Source organism: Solanum dulcamara, chromosome 8, assembly GCF_947179165.1.
Source record: "Solanum dulcamara chromosome 8, daSolDulc1.2, whole genome shotgun sequence".
Lineage (NCBI taxonomy): Eukaryota > Viridiplantae > Streptophyta > Magnoliopsida > Solanales > Solanaceae > Solanum > Solanum dulcamara.
In genome coordinates this window covers 29,085,599-29,105,071 of record NC_077244.1, presented here as the reverse complement: position 1 = coordinate 29,105,071, position 19,473 = coordinate 29,085,599, and positions in this window count along the sequence as shown.

Genomic DNA, 19,473 nt, shown 5'->3' with positions numbered 1-19,473 from the left:
AAACCTTTTGTCCCCTCAGGTAGGAACAAAACTAGAGCAATATTCAACCTTATTTTCAACTCTAGAAAGATCTTCTCACAAGCATTGGACATTTGGAACTTAGTCTTCATCTACATAAACTTAATTATTGGCGATAATATGGATTAAAATTCCTCAACAAACCTTCTATAGTAACCAGCCAAACCCATGAAACTTCTTGCATTAGTCGGGGATGTGGGTCTGAGAGAGTTCTTAACAGCTTCAATTTTCTGCAAATCTATTTGAATACCATCACCAGAAGTAATATGGTCTAAGAATGCAGAGATGCAATGAAAAACTCACACTTAAAAAAATTAGCATATAACTCCTTTTCCTTTAGTGTTTTGAGAGAAATTTTGAGATAGTAGACATGCTCCTCTCACTCCTCTAATAGATCATAATGTTGTCGATAAATATGATAACAAACATATCCAATTAATATTTGAACACTCTTTTCATAAGAAGTACAAATGTTACATGAGTTTTAGTCAAATCAAAGTACATAACTAGGAACTCATAATGACCATATATATTTTAGAAAAATGTCTTCGTGATGTCACTTTCTCTACTTTCAACTAATGATAGTCTGATCTGAGGTCTATCTTTGAGAAACAAGTAGCACCCTAAATTTTTTCACAATGATCATTGATTCTTAGAATAGGGTACTTATTCTTTATGGTAACCTTGTTCAATTGATAATACTCAACACAGATTCTTTAGGTACTATCTTTCTATCACACAAATAAGACAGGAGCGCCCCATGGTTAGACACTTGACCTAATGAACCTTTTATCTAGAAGATCTTTCAACTACTCTTTCAACTTTGTTAATTCTGAAGAAGCCATTCTATATGGCAATTGCAAAGTCTATCTCCCTCTTAGGAGGGACTCTACGCAAATCCTTAGGAAAGACTTTTAGAAACTCATTTATGACTGAAACTGATCGAAGGGATGGTGTCTCCATATTATCATCTCTAACTCAATAATATGGTAGATAACTTGTTGTCCTTAAGGTATCAAATGAATGAACACTTAGGCAAAGTTGGACTACCTTTCAAATAAAAAATATGCTCATTTTGAAACTGAAAACTGACTGCTCGGGTTCTACAATCAACTAAGGTATAACAAGCATAAAGTCAGTCCATGCTAAAAATATCATCAAAGTTATCCATGTCTAACTTAACTAAGTGTGAGGAAGTATATTTATGATAGATAGAGACTATACAGTTATGATAGAATCTCTTATCTAGAATAAACTCAAAAATAGGAGTAGAAACACTGAATGTGTAAACGACTACATAAGGAGTAACAAAAGACAAGGTAGAACATGGATCTAGTAATATGTAAAAATCATGAGAAAAGACTCGAAGCATACTAGTGAGAACATTTGTTATATTCTCTTGGTCATGACGATTAGCTATAGCATACAGACTATTTGAACCTCCGTTTTCTCTAGAATTAGAACATCTATGTTTACCTATATTAGGCGATACTGCCTAAGAAGATTAAGCTATGTTTCCCTTGTTACCTTGATTCCACATGAGATAATCTTTTAGAAAGTGACCCATATGCCCAAACATGTAACACCCATTGGTTCCAACAAGACACTCTCCCGAATGCAACCTCTTAAACTTACTACAATATGACTTGCGTGAAGAACTCTGGACTATACCTCCCTAAGATTGAGAGCCTTGTGATATGAAATTATGATTAACTTAAGACCTATGTTCATTCATTTTATTAACTATAGATGCATTAGCTGAAGATGGTGCATAACTAGAAGACCTCTTCTAAAATAAAGAGTGGCTGCCATTCCTAACCTTTTTATAATTTCATTCATTACCTAGCAGACTTACCTTTCTTGCTTGGATGCTCCTATCTATCAGTCTTCTTATTGTCCTCAACTTGTTGGATATACACCATGAGTCTGGAAGTGTCCATATCTTAGATCAACAAAGTTTCCTGATACTCCTTCTCCACATGTTTGCCCAAATATAAAGCAAACTTCCTCATCTTGGATCTCGCATCGGGAACCATCTATAGAACCAGCAATGGTTTATGAGTTAGCAAGGACAAGGGTTTTGTTAGGAACCAGCAATGGTTTATAAGTTTCGGCCACTCCTAGAGTGTAGAATCAGGGAATTACATAGAACTCATCCCACTATCGCTGAGAAAAGCCGGCCAAATCTCCTCAATGCGACCAAGGTCCTATAATTGCAAAGAACAAATGTATGCTTATATAGTGGAAGAATTTGCAAAGAACAAATGTATGCTTATATAGTGGAAGAATCGAACTTAGAAAAGTACTCAGATGGGAATAATAAGTGCATTAACTTAACTTCTCAAAAATAAGTCTCAATACTCAATCATATTGATAATAAAATATAACTCAATGTTTAAAATAAATCAAGTGAATAAAATAAATATTGTCTGACTAGTTTATGAAGCCTCTAAGAATAACTGTAAAGTAGGTATTGGGACAGGCACCTCAGATTAGTAAATATGTGACTAAAATAAAAGATTTAAATATGACTCAAGAGTGCCTCTAAATGCAATGAGGCCTTACCTAGGTTGAGTAAAGAGCTAATCGTCAATGGTGCGCATATTGAAAATCTCTTTCACTTGTGTCCTCATCATGAAAAGATGCAGTGCAAAATGACGTCGCTACATGAAATGTACGGTATGTAAAATATCTTAAAGGAAACTTACTCAAATGTTCAACTCTAAAAATAATTGAACTCAGTAAAGGATGCAATATAATAAAACAATGTGTTAAAATATATGCAATAGTAAATGCAACTCAATATATTAAAATAGAATATTTGAGGATATACTCTTTGAAAGTCATCCCTTCCTCCTTTAGGTTCAAGAACTTATCCATATTTGCCTCCCTCAGCTCTCACGGATAGAAGTGGTTGACGGATACACTTTCAAACTCATCCTAGAGTGAAGACTCAACATCCTCACCTCTACTTTCCACCTACTGGTTCTGCCAAACATTGGAAATATCCTTTAATTGGTAGGAGAACAGTTCAAATCCCTCTATTTCTATGACATGCATTGATTTTAGGATCTTCCTCAACTTTTAACCTTGTAAATATTAGTGGGTTCATCCTCAAAAAATCCTGAATTTTATTAGCAGCAAACGGTTCTTGAGAACTAGAGCCCGAGCTAGGGGTATTTTGAGAACCAAACTGTATATCCATCAACTGGGTGAGCATAGAGATAGCTCCCCTAAATTCAGCCTCAGAAATCATTATGGGTTGGGTAGTCTCTTACTTCTTCAGTGCCATTCTCAATCTTATTCTCATTCTTAGAAGCTCGAGCACAATTTTGGTTCTACATTCCAGATAGTTGTAGGATCTCATCCTCAATGATGTTTCTCTTACTCAAGGTTCTTTTGGAAGACATAATCTGAAATTGTGAAATACATGAGTTAGAATGAGATTTTCATAGAGTTAAACTATATAGCACGAAATGGAGTAAGAAAGAAGTGAAGCAATCATAAAGTCCTATAGACTCCTCATTATAGATGTGGTATTCTTTGCACCGAGAAGAAGGACTCTACTAGACTCAGCTTCATAGAAACCTTAGAACTCCTGAACTTTGTGCTGTGATACTAAGTTTGTCACACTCTATGTCTACAACCTTAGCATAGCCTATAAGAAGAAACCATTGTTGGTTCCTAAGAGAACCCTTGGCATGGATGACTCACTAAGTGGAAGACTTTAACTCATGAAACTACTTTGATGGGTATAATAACTACACTGACTTATTTTCTCAAAAATAAGTCTCAATAGTCAATCATATAGATAATGAAATATAACTCAAGGTTTAAAACAACTTAAGTGAATAAACTTAATATAGTCTGACTAGTCTAAACTTAATAAAGTCTGACTAGTCTATGAAGCCTCTAAGACTAATTTTGAAGCAAGGACCGAGAGAAGCACCTCAAATTAATAAATAAATTATTGAAATAAATGACTGAAAAAAGACTCAAGGGAGCTTCTAAATGCAAAAAGTCTCACCAAAGGTGATTTGAGAGTTGATCTTCAATGGTGTGCTTGTTGAGGATCTTTATCACCTGTTTCTTCATCATAAAAAGATGAAACAACAAATGACATTAATAGATGAAATATACGTATGTAAAAAAAATTGAAAGGAAGCTTACTCAAATGCTCAACTCAAGGAACTCAATTCTGAAATAGTTTAACTCAATAAAGCATGCAATATAAAAAATAATGCTTTAAAAGATGTGCAATAGAAAATGCAACTCAGTATATTAAAATATAATAGTTTACTTCTTCGGGAGTTTCTCTAATCAACAATCATCATGATGAGCCTTGTGATGATACATCATTCTGCTCATGTTTCTAAAGCTATCTTATACCTTGCCAATGTATAGGACATTAACTTAACTATGGATCCATCTGAAAAGTCCTCTTTTAGGACTATGAGTTGTCGCCTGAATGAATGATGCAATCTTATCTACGATGGTAGTATATGTTATGGGGTTGGAGTTATATAGACTTGTACCCAAATTTGTGTTTGATACTACTCCCAAAATAACTTTTCTCTACTCATATATGAAGTAAGTGTACTTACTCAATTTATCTATTTTAGTCTCTTTTGGACTTACCTCAAACTTAACTTTTCTTAACTGTTCTTTTATATTTAATATAAGAAAGAATCCAATCTCAATAATGCATTTAAAAGCACACTTTTACTTCTCAATTCAATCTCAAAATAGTTGCTTAAAAGTTATTAGAACACAACTCATCTATACTTAAAATAATCATGCTCAAAATAGATATTAAGAGACTTCTTTCAACTTAACTTAACTCATGCTCAAACTTCTCTTGATTAAATAACATAAATAAACATTCTTTACTTAACAATGCAAAACATATTAAAAGCAAAACTCAACTAGGGTTTAAGTGACTGTCACAATGGATCAAAAATTACAAAGACTTAACTCATCAAAGTATAATCAAATATACATATTAGAATCAATATGGAATTTTATAAATACACAAGAGTTCACTTTATTAGAATTGAAACTCAAACTCAAAGCTTAACTTGACTGTATGATGATGTAGGGCCTGATGATGAACTTAGTCCAACATTATGATAGCCTTGCCAATATAGAACAAAGATTATTTAAGTGAAACCTAAAGACTTAGCTTCAAACTCTTGAAGCCTAACTTTTCTTCTTCTCTCCAATTCTTGCTCTTAAAGGTTTCTAATTGTTATTGAGATAAAAACCACGTTTAGTACTAATAAGGGACTTAATTTAGGCCTAAAATAGTTTTGGTTAAGTTTGAAAAATGTAGGGAAAAGATTGGAATACCCCTCATTAAAATGGAGTACGCCGTCTATGAGTGCCTTCATACAAGCCGTAGGAACTTCTACGGACTGTAGAAGTTCACTTATAGGAACCTTGGTCCAAAAATTGGACATTCTGGAATTGCACTATTGGGTCTACAACCACTTTTCTCTGGGTTATAGAACCTAAGATGGGTTATCCTTCTAACGTGGGATCTCTGATGGGTTGTAGGTTCCTACTCGTAGGAATTGGCATGAGTTTTTAAGTATGGCCATGTGTTAAGGGGTTCTAAGAACACCTTCCTACTGCTCGTACACCCTCAAATGGGCCATAGACCACCGACAACCCACTCTTCTCAACTTTTTTTTCTTGGTTCTCAAACCTGATCTAGGCTACAATAGTACAAGGTGTTACATCCTCTTGGTGAGTTAGCAAGGCCAAGGGTTTCGTTAAGAACTAGAAATGGTTTAGGGTTGTCCACTTCTAGAGTGTAGAATCGGGGTGTTACATTGAACTCATCTTGCGATCGCAAAGAACAGCCAGCAAAATCTCCTTGAATGCGACCAAGGTCCTATAATTGCAAGAACAAATGTATGCTCATTTAGTGGAAGACTTCAACTTATAAAAGTACTCAGAGGGAATAATAAGTGTATTAACTTAACTTCTCAAAAGTAAGTCTCAATACTGAATCATATTGATAATGAAATATAACTGAATGTTTAAAATAAATCAAGCGAATAAAATATTTATTGCCAGACTGGTCTATGAAGTCTCTAAGAATGTCTTTGAAGAGGGTATTAGGATAGGAACCTCAAACTAATAAATACATGACTGAAATAAGACTCAAGAGCGCCTCTGAATGCAATGAGGCCTCACTAAGGCTGAGTAGAGAGCTAATGTTCAATGGTGAGCCTATTGAGGATTTCTTTCACCTGTGTCCTCATTATGGAAAGATGCGGTGCCAAATGACGTCGGTAAATGGAATATATGGTATGTAAAATATCCCAAAGAAAACCTCCTTAAATTTTCAACTCTAAAAATAACTCAACTCAATAAAGCATGCAATATAATAAAATAATGCTTTAAAAGATATGCAATAGTAAATGCAAGTCAATATATCAAAATATAATATTGGACTTCTTAGAGAGTTTCTCCAACCGACAACTATCGCTATGAGCCTCGTGATGATACAACATTCTTATCACATTGCCAGAGTCATCATATACCATGCCAAGGTATAGGACGATAAATGAACTATGGATCTATTTGAAAAGTCCTCTTTTGGGAATATGAGGAGTCAACTTATTGAATGGTATGATCCTATCTACTTTGGCGGTGTAGGTTATCGGGTTGGACTTAGCTAGACTTCTAACTAAATTGGTGCTCGATACTACTCCAAAATATATTTAGTCTTGTTATATATAAAGTGAGTGTACTTACTCAATTTAACTTTTTAAGTCTCTTTTGTACATAACTCAAACTTAACTTTGCTTAACTGATCTCTTCTCTTTCTGATAGGTGAAAATCACATATCAATAATGCATTTAAAAGCATATTTTAACTTCTCAATTCAATCTCAAAATAGATGCATAAATGTGTTAGAACTCAACTCATTTATACATGAAATACTCATGCTCAAAATAGATATTAAGAGGCTTCTTTCAACTTAACTCATGCTCAAACTCTTCTTGATTAAATAATGTAAAATCATTCTTTACTTAACAATGCATAAAATATTTAATGCAAAACCCAATGAGAGTTCATGTGAATGCAACCATGAATCCAAAATATCAAAGACTTAAGTCATTAAAGTATAATCAAATATACATACTAGAATTAATAGGGAATATTAGAAATACTCAAGAATTCAATTTATTGGAATTGAAACTCAAACTCAAAGCTTAACTTGACTGTATGAAGATGTAGGAAATGAGGAAGAACTTAATCAAATGTTATGATAGACTTACATACCTAGAACAAAGATTATCTAATTCAAAATCAATGATTTGGATTGGAAGTCTTGAACGCTAGCTCTTTTTCTTCTCTCCAATTCTTGCACTCAAAAGTTTCTATATTTTAATAAGCGAAAACCCCCACTGGGTATTGATAAGTGACTAAATTAAGTCCCGAAATAGATTGGTTTAAGTTTTAGAAAGGTGTGGAAAATACCATAATACCCCTCATTCAAATGGACTAGGCCATCTACGGGTGCCTTCCTATGGACCGTAAGAACTCCTACAGACCATAGAAGGCCACTTGCAGGAACCTTGGTAGAAATATTGAACGGTGTGGAATGGCACTATTGGGTCAATGACAACTTCTATGGGTCATCATGCTAACTCATAGGTTGAGTATTGAGGCTACTCTGATGGTGGGATCTATAGACCATTTCCTACGGCTCGTGTATCCTTCTACAGGATGTAAGATCCACTCCTATAAACCTTGTGCACATCCAGTAGCTATAGGAATGTGACAGTAAGTTTTATGATCGATTCCTATGGGTCGTAGGTTTTGTTACAGCTCATCTCTAACGCTCGTAGAAAGTTTCCTAAGCCCTAAAGATTTCACTAAGTCTTAGAAGACCCTAGGAGTCCCACATATGTCTCATAGGATGTCCTATCGTTTAGACTTGAGTTTCTAAATTTAGTCAAGTGTCTAGGGGTTTGAACCCATCCCTATGGCTCATAGAATCTCCTACGTGTCGTAGAGTGGGTCATAGACCATGGCATCTCACTCTTGTCATATTTTTCTCATGGATTTCAAACCTTATATAGGATAGAATGGTAAAGGGTGTTACATCCTCTTAGTGAGTTAGTAAGGCCAAGTGTTCGGTTAGGAACCAACAATTGTTTCTGAGTGCAGGTCAGGCCTAGGGTGTAGACTCTGAGTGTGACACGGAGCTCATCCTGTAATCACGGAGAACAATCGGCCAAACCTCCGCAAATGTGGCCAAGGTCATGTGATTGTGGAGAATAATTATGAGATGCACCAATAGATCAACATCAACAATTAACAAAGGATTAAATTATCCCCGGCGGGGGCTCAGAACTCGTTCGTAACCCTATCAATAGAAACAAACCATGCTACCCTATAAAAATGACATTCTCGACTAAATGGAAATGATGAAACAACCAACAGAGGTCATCTTGTAAAAAAGTTGATCGAGGTCAACACTTACAAAAAAAATCCAACAAAACACTAAAATTCCACCAACTCATCCTAAAAGCCTCAGAAATAAAACCAAAGGTCTTTCTAGACCAAACATAGCATTCTAGAGCTAACAGTGCTAATAGAAATTCAATCTAAGCATGTTTGCCAAGAAAGTTGATCGAAGTCAAACATTAGCCAAAACTCCCAAGCTAAAATGCCTAATTTCACAAACACAAAATGAGAACTCTAAAACCAAAACCAACTATCACATTAGATCAAAATGACCCTGCCGGAGTTGATGGAAATAGTAAAATCATCATCCAATATCAAAATCTCCAGATGTTGACTAAAGTCAATTCTTTCAAGCTTTAGGACTCATAAATGGCCAAGCATCACTAAAAATTCACTTGACCTCCTCGAGAAGCCTTCCACCCATCCCAACAGTTTATATAAATGCTACAATGGCTCTACAGGAAGGGAAAAAATAGTAAAACCATGCAAAAATATAGAAATAACGTCGATGGCCATTACAACATCCACAACAAAAAGGGATTTTATCCTCTAAAGTAAAAGAAAGGGAGGAAACTAAAGGCTTAAAAAGGTGAGGATATTCGGTCCGCATATCAAGCTCAGTCTCCCAAGTCAACTCCTCAATCAGATGATTCCTCCACTAAACCTTCACTGACATGATCTCCTTAGTCCTCGACTTCCTAACCTTCTTGTCTATAATAGCCACAGGCTCTTCCTCAAAAGCCAAGAACTCATCCAACTAAATCAAATCCCACTTAAGCATGTTATGCTCATCTATAATATACTGTCTCAACATAAAGACATAGAAAATAAGATGAACCACTAAAAGAGCTAGAGGTTAGGATATCTCATAGGCCATCTTACCTACCCATTTCAAGACCTTAAATGGGCCGAGGAACCTGGGGATATGATTACCCCTCATTTTGAATCTCATCACGCCCTTCACTAGCGACATCCATAGAAAAACCCGATCACCAACGATGAGCTCTACAGGTTGCAGCCTTTGATCTATACAGCTATGCTTCCTACTCTGGACAGTCAGGAAATTTTCCTTAATCACATGAATACTATCAATAGAATCACCCAACAAATCAATGCCCTATAGCCTTAACTCGAATGCATCAAACCGGACCATCTGATATCGATACCTCCTACCATACAATGCCTCGAATAGAAGAATCTGAATGCTGGATTGGTAGATATTATTATATGTAAACTTTTCAAAAACCAAGAACTAATCCTACTGACACCAAAATAAATAACATAGGCTTGAAGCATGTCCTCTAAGGCTTGTATAGTCCTCTCTGACTAACCATCAGACTGAGGATGAATTATTATGCTGAGCACAACTCTAGTACCCAACTACCCCTAAATAGATCTCAAGAATACATAGTGAATTGATTAACACAATCTGAAATAATAGATACAGACACACCATACCAATGGACAATCTCTGGAATGTAGATCTAAGACAACCTTTTCAAACTGTAGGTAGTCTAAACTGACAGAAAGTGAGCAAACTTGGTAAACCAATCTATGATGACCTAAATAGAATCAAACCTCTGAAAAATAAGTGGCAAGACTACCAAAAATTCCATTTCTATTCGCTCCCACTTCCACTCTAGAATGGGTAGCTACTGGGTAAAACCATTGGGCCTATTGTCCTTTGCTGATAGTTTAAGAAAATAGCCACAAAAGCCAAAATGTCCCTCTTTGTCCCATACCACCAGTAGTGCTGAGTCAAGTCACCAAACATCTTTGCCGGACCAAGATGAATAAAATATCTAGTATAATGGGATTCCTCTAAAATCATCCTAACAAAATTTCCAACTCTAGGAACATAGATATGACCCTCAAACTTAAATCATGCTCAAAATCCAAGGTCGCTTTCCTTGCCTCACTACTAAAAACCATATCTCGAATCACCCTCATCTAGGATCATAAATTTTTGTGTCCAAATCTGTTCCATCAAACAAGATCTAGCCTCCAAATAAGAAATTACCCTGCTTGGCTAAAAAATATCAAGTCTAACCACCAGGTTGGCTAGGGAATGAATGTTCGAAGACATATGCCGCTCCTTTACAGCTAAGTAAGACAAACTCCCCATACTCACTACCTTCTAGCTTAATACATCTATCACTACATTAGCCTTTCCCGGCGGATAAAGAATTTAGAGTTCATAACCCTTCAATAACTCCAACCACCCGTGTTGTCTCAAATTAAGGTCCATCTGGCTTAAGATATACTAAAGACTACAATAATTAGTAAACACCTCACAATGAACTCCATATATAAGGCCACCTAATCTTTAATACGAAGACCGCCACCTTAAACTCTAAGTCATGCGTAGGGTAGTTCTATTCGTGAAGCTTCAACTGCCTAAAAACATAAGCAATAACTCTACCCTGCTACATCAACACAAAACCCATGCCAACACTAGAAGCATCATAATATACTGTAAACCCATGGCTCTCAAAAGAAACTGTTAGGATTGACGCTGAAGTCAACAAATCCTTGAGCTTCAAGAAGCTTGCGTCACACTCGTCGGACCACTGAAAAGGGACATTCAGTCAATATAGTCAAGGGTGATGCTAACAAAGAAAACCCCTTCATGAACCATCTATAGTAGCCTACTAAACTGATGGAACTACAAACCTCAATGGGAGAAGTAGGCCTGACCTAATCACAAACTATGTCGACTATACCAGATCCATCCTAATCCCATCTTTGGAGGACCACATGCCATAAGAATGCTATAGACTCATCCAAAACTCACACTTAGTGAATTTGGCATATAATTGTTGATCTCATAAGATCTGGAGAATAATCCTTAGTTGTTTCTTATGCTACTCCCTACTACTAGAGTAGACTATAATGTCATTAATGAACACTATAACAAGAGATTCTACGTGTGTCTTGAATACACATTTCATCAAGTCCATGAACGCTATTGGAGCATAAGTCAACCCAGAAGACATGATTAAGAACTCATAATGGCAATATCGAGTCCTAAAGGCAGTGTTAAGGATGTTTACCACACTAATCCTAAACTAGTGGAAGCCCATCTCATGTCTTATCTTAGATAACATTGCTTCCCCTAAAGTGGGTAAAAATGTTACCAATATGCGGCATAGGGTATCTATTCTAGATGGTCACCTTGTTCAGCTACCTATAGCTAATACACATATGCAAGGCACCATCGTTCTTCTTCATAAATAGGACATGATACCTCCCAAGAATATGTGCTAGGTCTAATGAACCCCTTACTCAGAAGGTCCTGAAGCTTCTCCTTAAGCTTCCTTAGCTCCACTAGCGCCATCTGATAAGGTGAAATAGAAGCTTGTTGCGTACAAGGCTAAATATCAATGCCAAAATCAATTTTATGATTAGGGAGGAAGAGTAGGTAGATGATTAGGTATCCTGGCCCATGCTAGGACCTAGGTATGACACGACATGAAATGCCCTAAGTATGTGAGAAGTATGCATGAACATTAATAATAGGACATAGTGAATATGAATATATGATTCATGTCCAATATTTTGAAATCATGAGTAACACTAGTAAATGCTTTAAACATATCATATGGCCAATGCATCACAAAATTTTAAATGTATAACATAGCATATACATATGTATGATATTAACCTTAATCGACATGTAAGACTATGTGAGCTATAACATAGAATCTGATGTAATACCCATATAGAGAAGAGAGAGGCTGCTTGTCAAAGCAGACTTCTATCATAAATATAAACATGAGCTATATATGCATCCACTAGCTAAGCCATAAAGAAAAACATACGATGGCACATCATTTTGGCACTACGGGTTGCTACTATGTTTCCCTCGTGGATCCCTACCATAAAGTTCGCTCGGTGCTAAGTTAATTCCAATGGAATACATAAAATATAGTCACTAGAAAAGGTAAATCAACTAATATAATATCATGAAAATACATCATAAGAATAGCTCTTGAAAACCTTGGTCATAACTTGAACTTGTAGATACTTACCTTTGAAAATATCCAATTCATCATATCTTGCATATAGGGAGGACAAATTTCACAATTCATGATTTTATACTTTAAAATATACTTGAATCATAATACATAACTTTCACAAATCATTGATCATAAATCCATGGTCTAAAACTTGAATTTCATAGAATATTGCATGGGTTCTTACAAAAATTTATGGACAACATACAATTTAACCCAAATCATGCATCAAAGACTATTTAAATTAAGTAGGATCATAATTGACTTGACCCAATACAATTCGATAAAAAACCCTAGAATTTGTAAAATTGAAACTGATAGAAAAGAGAGAAAACCCTTGGACTCCATGGATGGAAAGGATCCATGTATGAATTTCCACATACCATGATAATCAAATCCTTACAATAGTGTATCTTGAAGAATATGAAGATTGAAACCCTAGCTTTTCTTTCTTTGAACTTGAGAGAAAATTTGGAGAAGATGACTTGAGGAAATAGGGTATACTTGAAGGCTAAAAAGGGTTATAAGGGTGGTTATAGGTCCAAAACAACATAGTTTAAGAGTAAGATGAGTGAAAAAGGTCCAAAATATCCCCACTTGAAATCTATCGAAGTGGACCTACGATTAGGACCGGGTCACCGAATTGGTGCACAAAAATTCAAGCTACTAGACTTGTACCTTTGTTGACAACCGAACTACATCATTGATCAAGGATAGGCATGAACCAACAAAAATGCATTAATCCTATCATCCTATATAATAACCAAACATGGTGTATAAGTATGTGTCACGAGCATTCTATACATGAATTATCCTAGTTAAAACTAGAAATAATATGTTCCCTATATACCAAGTTCTATTCCCTATTCATCTCTCGAGTTCAAGGTAGACAACATATTCATCCTAATGTTGGATAGACATTAAAATTGTAAAAGCAAGAACATAGGAGTAATAATACACAAAAATCCATTATCAACTAAATCAAATACTATTAAACCATCATCCTGTGGCTACAACCCTAAAATAGGGAAAGTTAGGCACTCATAGTCTTAATCACAATAATCAAAACAATTAATTGCATGAAAGAGTAGTCTAAAATGAAAGAGAAGGATAAAAGTAACCCTAGAGTAGTTCTTTCTTCGTTCCCATTCGTCAAACTCAGAACAAATAATGAATGTCTGATAAAAAGTATGAGTGTGCTATTTATAGCCTCAAAAACACAAAAATCCATTAGTTGTACTGAAGTCCACGATGCAGACTTGTTTCATCTCTTCATAGTTTTCCAATATTAACTTCCTCAGAGAATTTGCACCCAGCATCAGCCGGGTCTACGTTCGGACTCTTCTGTGTCATGATGTTTTCTATGAAAAATCTAGGCCTTCATTCCAGGAGCACAAGCACGATGCAGAGGTGTTCCCATCCAATATGGATTTTGCACTTTAGCTTCCCAACTTCATCTTTAAGCTTAAAATTTATAAGGTCAATTTATAAAAACACGTTGCAACCAAAGCACATGCAAGGGTACGCGGTCGTACAAGTAATAAAGTGGCTCTTTTTTGGAGTCAAATGCCAAACCCACAGTGAATTATCGATTAACTATTTTACTAAATTATATTAGGTCTAATTATTTATTTAAGCAAGGTAAAAAAAATATTATTAATATTTTTATACTAAAAATTATAAGAATTAAATATGAATAAAAATATTAACTTACAATGATTGGGAAATTTCTCAGAATTTCTGCTTCACATCTCTTTCATTGATTTCAGAAGGTTATAAAATTACTTATTTACAAGGTTGATATTACAATCATAGTCTTTCGACCTCTAATTGCCTACTTTTGTTCACAGCCTAACCACATTATTTAGCGGGAATTGACGTGAACCAACAAAAATGCATTAATTTTATCATCATATTTAGTAACCAAACATTGTGTATAGGTATGTTTCAAGGCATCCTATACACTAATTGTCCTAGTTAACCCTATAACAAACTACATTCCATGTTCTATCTCCTATCGGTCTTTCGAGTTCAATGTGGATAATAAATATATCCTAATGTTGGCTAGATATTAAAATAGTAATATTAGACTGCAAGAGTAATTTACCCAATAATCAACTTCGTCCATAAAATTAATACTTAACAATCATTCGTAGCCTTAGCCCAGAACAAGGGTCTTTAACATTAATGTCTAAGAAAAGAAAGAACAAAAAAGAACCCTAGGTCAAAAATTTATTTTCCAAAATAACTAATTTTATGGAATATTTATAGGCTAGAAAAACGATCCCAAATAAAGTAACTGAGTACAAAACTAATTGGGAAACCCAAAATCCAAAAGAATTGGATTTTTGTGTGACATTGTGCGCGTGACACTATGCGTGCGTGTGAACTGGACATGTGCCGCAATTCCTCAAGCGGCACACATCTTTTTCTTTTTACAAAGTTTGAGTATATATAAATATAATATAATATTCAATTTAATTCATTAAGTTGCTGACTTGATTTCCTTCGTTGATCTTCCATTTTTAATTCGTTTTGGCTCCAAACTTCTTCATTTTTGCGTCAATTTAATCATACCAATAAAATACATATTTAGCATAATTCAATAAATTTATGCTCAAAAAAGACAAATAAAAATATAAAATATGAGGTAAATAATGACTAAAAATATATATTTTTGGCTTCACATCACCATCCTACACTTAAACTTTTGCTCATCATCGAGCAAGCATTAAAGCTCATAAAAAAAATCAAACTATAAATTCCACCACTTTGATTGATACAAATAATTAGGCCATACACAAATTTCAAAACATCAAGTACACTTCTCGATCATCATACACATTATACAATAATAGAACAAACTTCTAACCTCCTAGCTTCATTGAACGACTCTTACTCATCAAATTTAAGCTTGCTCACCTACTTCATCAAAAAAAGCTAATAAAATCACCTACCTATTATGAAACAAGTGCCCTCACAAGAAGAAATAGTTCACACAATTAATTTAAGAATTGAATATAAATTAAGGATTTCGCATCAAAAAACAATGCTCACACTCACAAAAGAATTCACATGTATGCATAAAGAACCATAGGCTTGCCTATTACCTATATCTCTACAAATTAAGCATGCTTAAATAGAATCCAATAGAACTTTTTAATGTGTTGTAACCTAGTGTAGGGGACTGGTAGAAAACTATATAATAGTGACTTAAACTTTCTTAAGCACTTTGCACTTTAAGATTTCATCACCCTTTATTTTTTTCTCTCTATTTTTCTTCAGTCCTCTCTTCAACAATTATTTCACTAGTAATTTTATATCTTCAAGAACGTTTCACTTTTTTCAATCATTTTTTCTCTTTTTTTTTCATGACACATTCTTTCAAAGAGGGGGTTTTCATCACTTTGTAGATATCATTGATTACCTTTCACACTCAACCATCCATTTTCTTCTGATTTAACAATTATAACACATTTATGCTATAGTACTCAAGGAGGCAAGGTGCAAAAATTAGGAATTCAGCAAAAACATCAACTCAACCATCCATTTTCTTCAGATTTAACAATTATAATATGTTTATGCTATAGTTCCCAAGGAGGTAAGGTGCAAAAATTGGGGATTCAGCAAAAGAGTCAAGGAAATATTATGCTACCAACAAATGTCTAATAGCTCAAAAGGGATGACTAGCGATGTAATATATGAAAAGGCATTTACAAGACAAATCAAAGAAAGTCTATTATCATCTTCTAAACAAAGCAATACTTTTTATTTTATTTCAATAACATGCAGGGCAAGTTCTAGAATAAATACAAAACATAGAATATATGCAAATTCTCACCACGCACGACAGTAAGTCTCAATCAAGATTGATCAATTCTGCTTCTAAGATAGACAGGGTCATCAAAAACTACAAAATAAAATATGTTATATACAGAGTCACAACTATAAGCCAATGTGTCAAATAATCTATTATGTTTTTGGAGTAATCAATCATTTACAAGAAAGTACTACCAAAAATTAGGCCAAAATAGCAAGTACCAAGTGAAAAGGTCTTTTCTTTTCCCTACAACAAAAAACAATAAAAAACATGAACTCCTAAAAAATAAAATATAATCGGTTCAAAGGGATCCCCCTCGGAAAAGAACAAAAAAGAAAACCAAGGAGTGGGCTAAATGTGCCTGTACTAAACAATAAAAAATAAAAATAAATAAAAAATAAAATCTTTTTGTATTTTTTATATTTAAAAGTGGGCTAAGTGATGAAGAAAAAGAAAAGAATTTTTTTTTATGTAAATGTTTTTTGTTCCCAAGGAGTTTGCGACAACTCCGCATCGTAGACTTGGCACGGGGAATTGTTTTTTTCTACCAAAAAAATAAAATTAAATATTAACATGAATGTTAAACAAACTTAAAGCACACTCCACCCTAAATAATATATTGAAAGAATTCCCACCTCACACTTTTAAAATATGTTATGTCCCCAAAACATCAATTAGAATTTAAAATAAGGGTACGAAAAACTCCCTGAGGCCTCTGGCCTAGCTAGTAGCACATTTTCTCAATGTTCATCAAGGTTCGTGCGCACTCCACACTTAAGCTCAAACATGTTCCTTTGCTTTAAATTGTTGGGTACTCAGACCTCCCCTACTTTGCAAAATATAAAAACAACACAGAAAAATGACACTAAAAAAATAAAAAAAGAAAGATAAGAAGCTATACTACAAATTGGGTTGCCTCCCAACAAGCGTCTGATTTAATGTTGTAGAATGACTTAAGTCAAGTTCACCACTTTTCTTTCCACTTTGAACTTATCAATGGTACTCCTAACTTTGCATCACTTTTTCTGCTTTACTTTAAGGTTTGCGGTATAAAGATAAAGGAACCAAGTAATATACTTCACATCATGCACTTCTTGGCCCTTATATGAGGAATGTCATTTTGTCCTTGTAATCTAGAAAAAATTTAGATGTAGGGGCCGTGGTCCTTATCTAGACACTCTTCCATTAGTTTAGATGACTCGAATTTCTTATCGTCACCTAAGCATAATGTAGAAAAATATTTTGAACGAGGTCCAAGATGCGTCAACTATAAAATATTATTATGTACGACAATCTCTCTTTTGTACTCCTTCTCAACATCAACATCAAGGAAAAAAGTGTAGTTGGATGGGTGAAATCCTTCTTTCTGGTCCACTAGTTGGTCATCATCCACGACAATTGGTGAATGGGTATTAGCTAGGTTTGTAACTTGGATATTCGAAGTGTCAACCATAGCCTACATTTTCATGAGTTTTGAACAAGTTATTTCCATGGCTTGCCTTATTTCCCTTTGTTTCCATTAATTGCTTCAATAACTCAATAGTGCAAGCTTTTTGTTCTGCATTCTCCACTTCATTACTCATGTCAACATCAAAAACAATAGAAGAATCATAATAGGGGCTTAGGGGAAGGGAAAAAGAGTTAGGAAAATCATTCTAATGACCATTTTGACCACCACATTTATGACATATATTCCATTCAAAAGATTGTGTAGGTCCGCACAATCTGCTCCTTTGAATAGTATGACAATCAACATCTAAGTGAAGTCCTCCACAGTACCAACAAAGATACTCATCATCTAACCAATATCTATTCCAAGCATCTATCTCAATATACGTACCAAAATATTCAATAAAAACATTATTTGAATCATCATTAAAAAAAAGAAAAACAAATTAATAAATAAAAAGAAAAATATAACCTATAAAATAGTTAATTTCTAAGTCTCCGGCAACAGTGTCAAAAACTTGTTACCACCAAAGCACGCACAAGTGTACATGATCGTACAAGTAATAAAGTGGCTATTTTTAGGAGATGGATGTCAAACCCACAAGTACTTGTCCATTAACTATATTACTAAATTATATTAGTTGTAATTATTTAGCAAGCTAAAAAATACTATTAATATTTTTATACTAAAAATTGCAAGAATAAAATATGAAAATAAATATTAACTTACACTGATTGGGGAATTTTCAGGGCTGCATCATACTAAGAATTCATGATTCACATTTTTTCATTGATTTCCGAAGTTTATCAAATTACTGATTTACACGGTTGATATTACAATCATGGTCTTCCGACCTTTAATTGCCTACCTTTGTTGACAGCCTAACTACATCGTGAAGCAGGAATAGACATGAACTAATAAAAATGCATTAATTTTATCATCATATTTACTAACCAAACATGGTATATAGGTATGTGTCAGGGCATCCTATACACTAATCATTCTAGTTAACCCTAGAACAAACTCATTCCCTATATTCCATGTTCTATCTCCTATATATCTTTCGAAATTAAGGTAGACATCAAATATATCCTAATGTTAGCCATACATTAAAATAGTACAACTAGAATGCAAGAGTAATTTACACAATAACCTACTTTATCCATAAAATTAATATTCAACAATTATTCATAGTCGTAGCCCTAGAAAAAGGGTATTTATCTATTAATGTCTAAGAAAAGAAAGAAGAAGAAAAGAACCCTGGGTCAAAAATTGATTCTCCAAAATAACTAATTTTATGGAATATCTATACGCATAGGGAAAAACCCCCAATAAAGTAATTGACTCCTAAACTATGTCATTGTAAGAATTTTTGGCCTTAGTCTAGTCTTAAACTAGTGATTGCCATAGATTTGCGTATTTCTGAAAGCTGTTAGGACTTTGAACTTCTCTGACTTCGCTTCAGATGGCTTAGCTCCCTGTAGACTGATATATCAAACTTGAGTCTGATAGTCTTGGCCTTATATAGGAAGTGACATACCTCTTGGAACCGTATATCAATAATAAACCTTATATTGTCAGTCTTGTATCACTTGATTCTTTTTTCTAGAAGTCTATTCGTATTATGGTTTGATGTGGTTCAATCTAGAGTGAATTATTGATGACACTCGGATTGGGGGTAC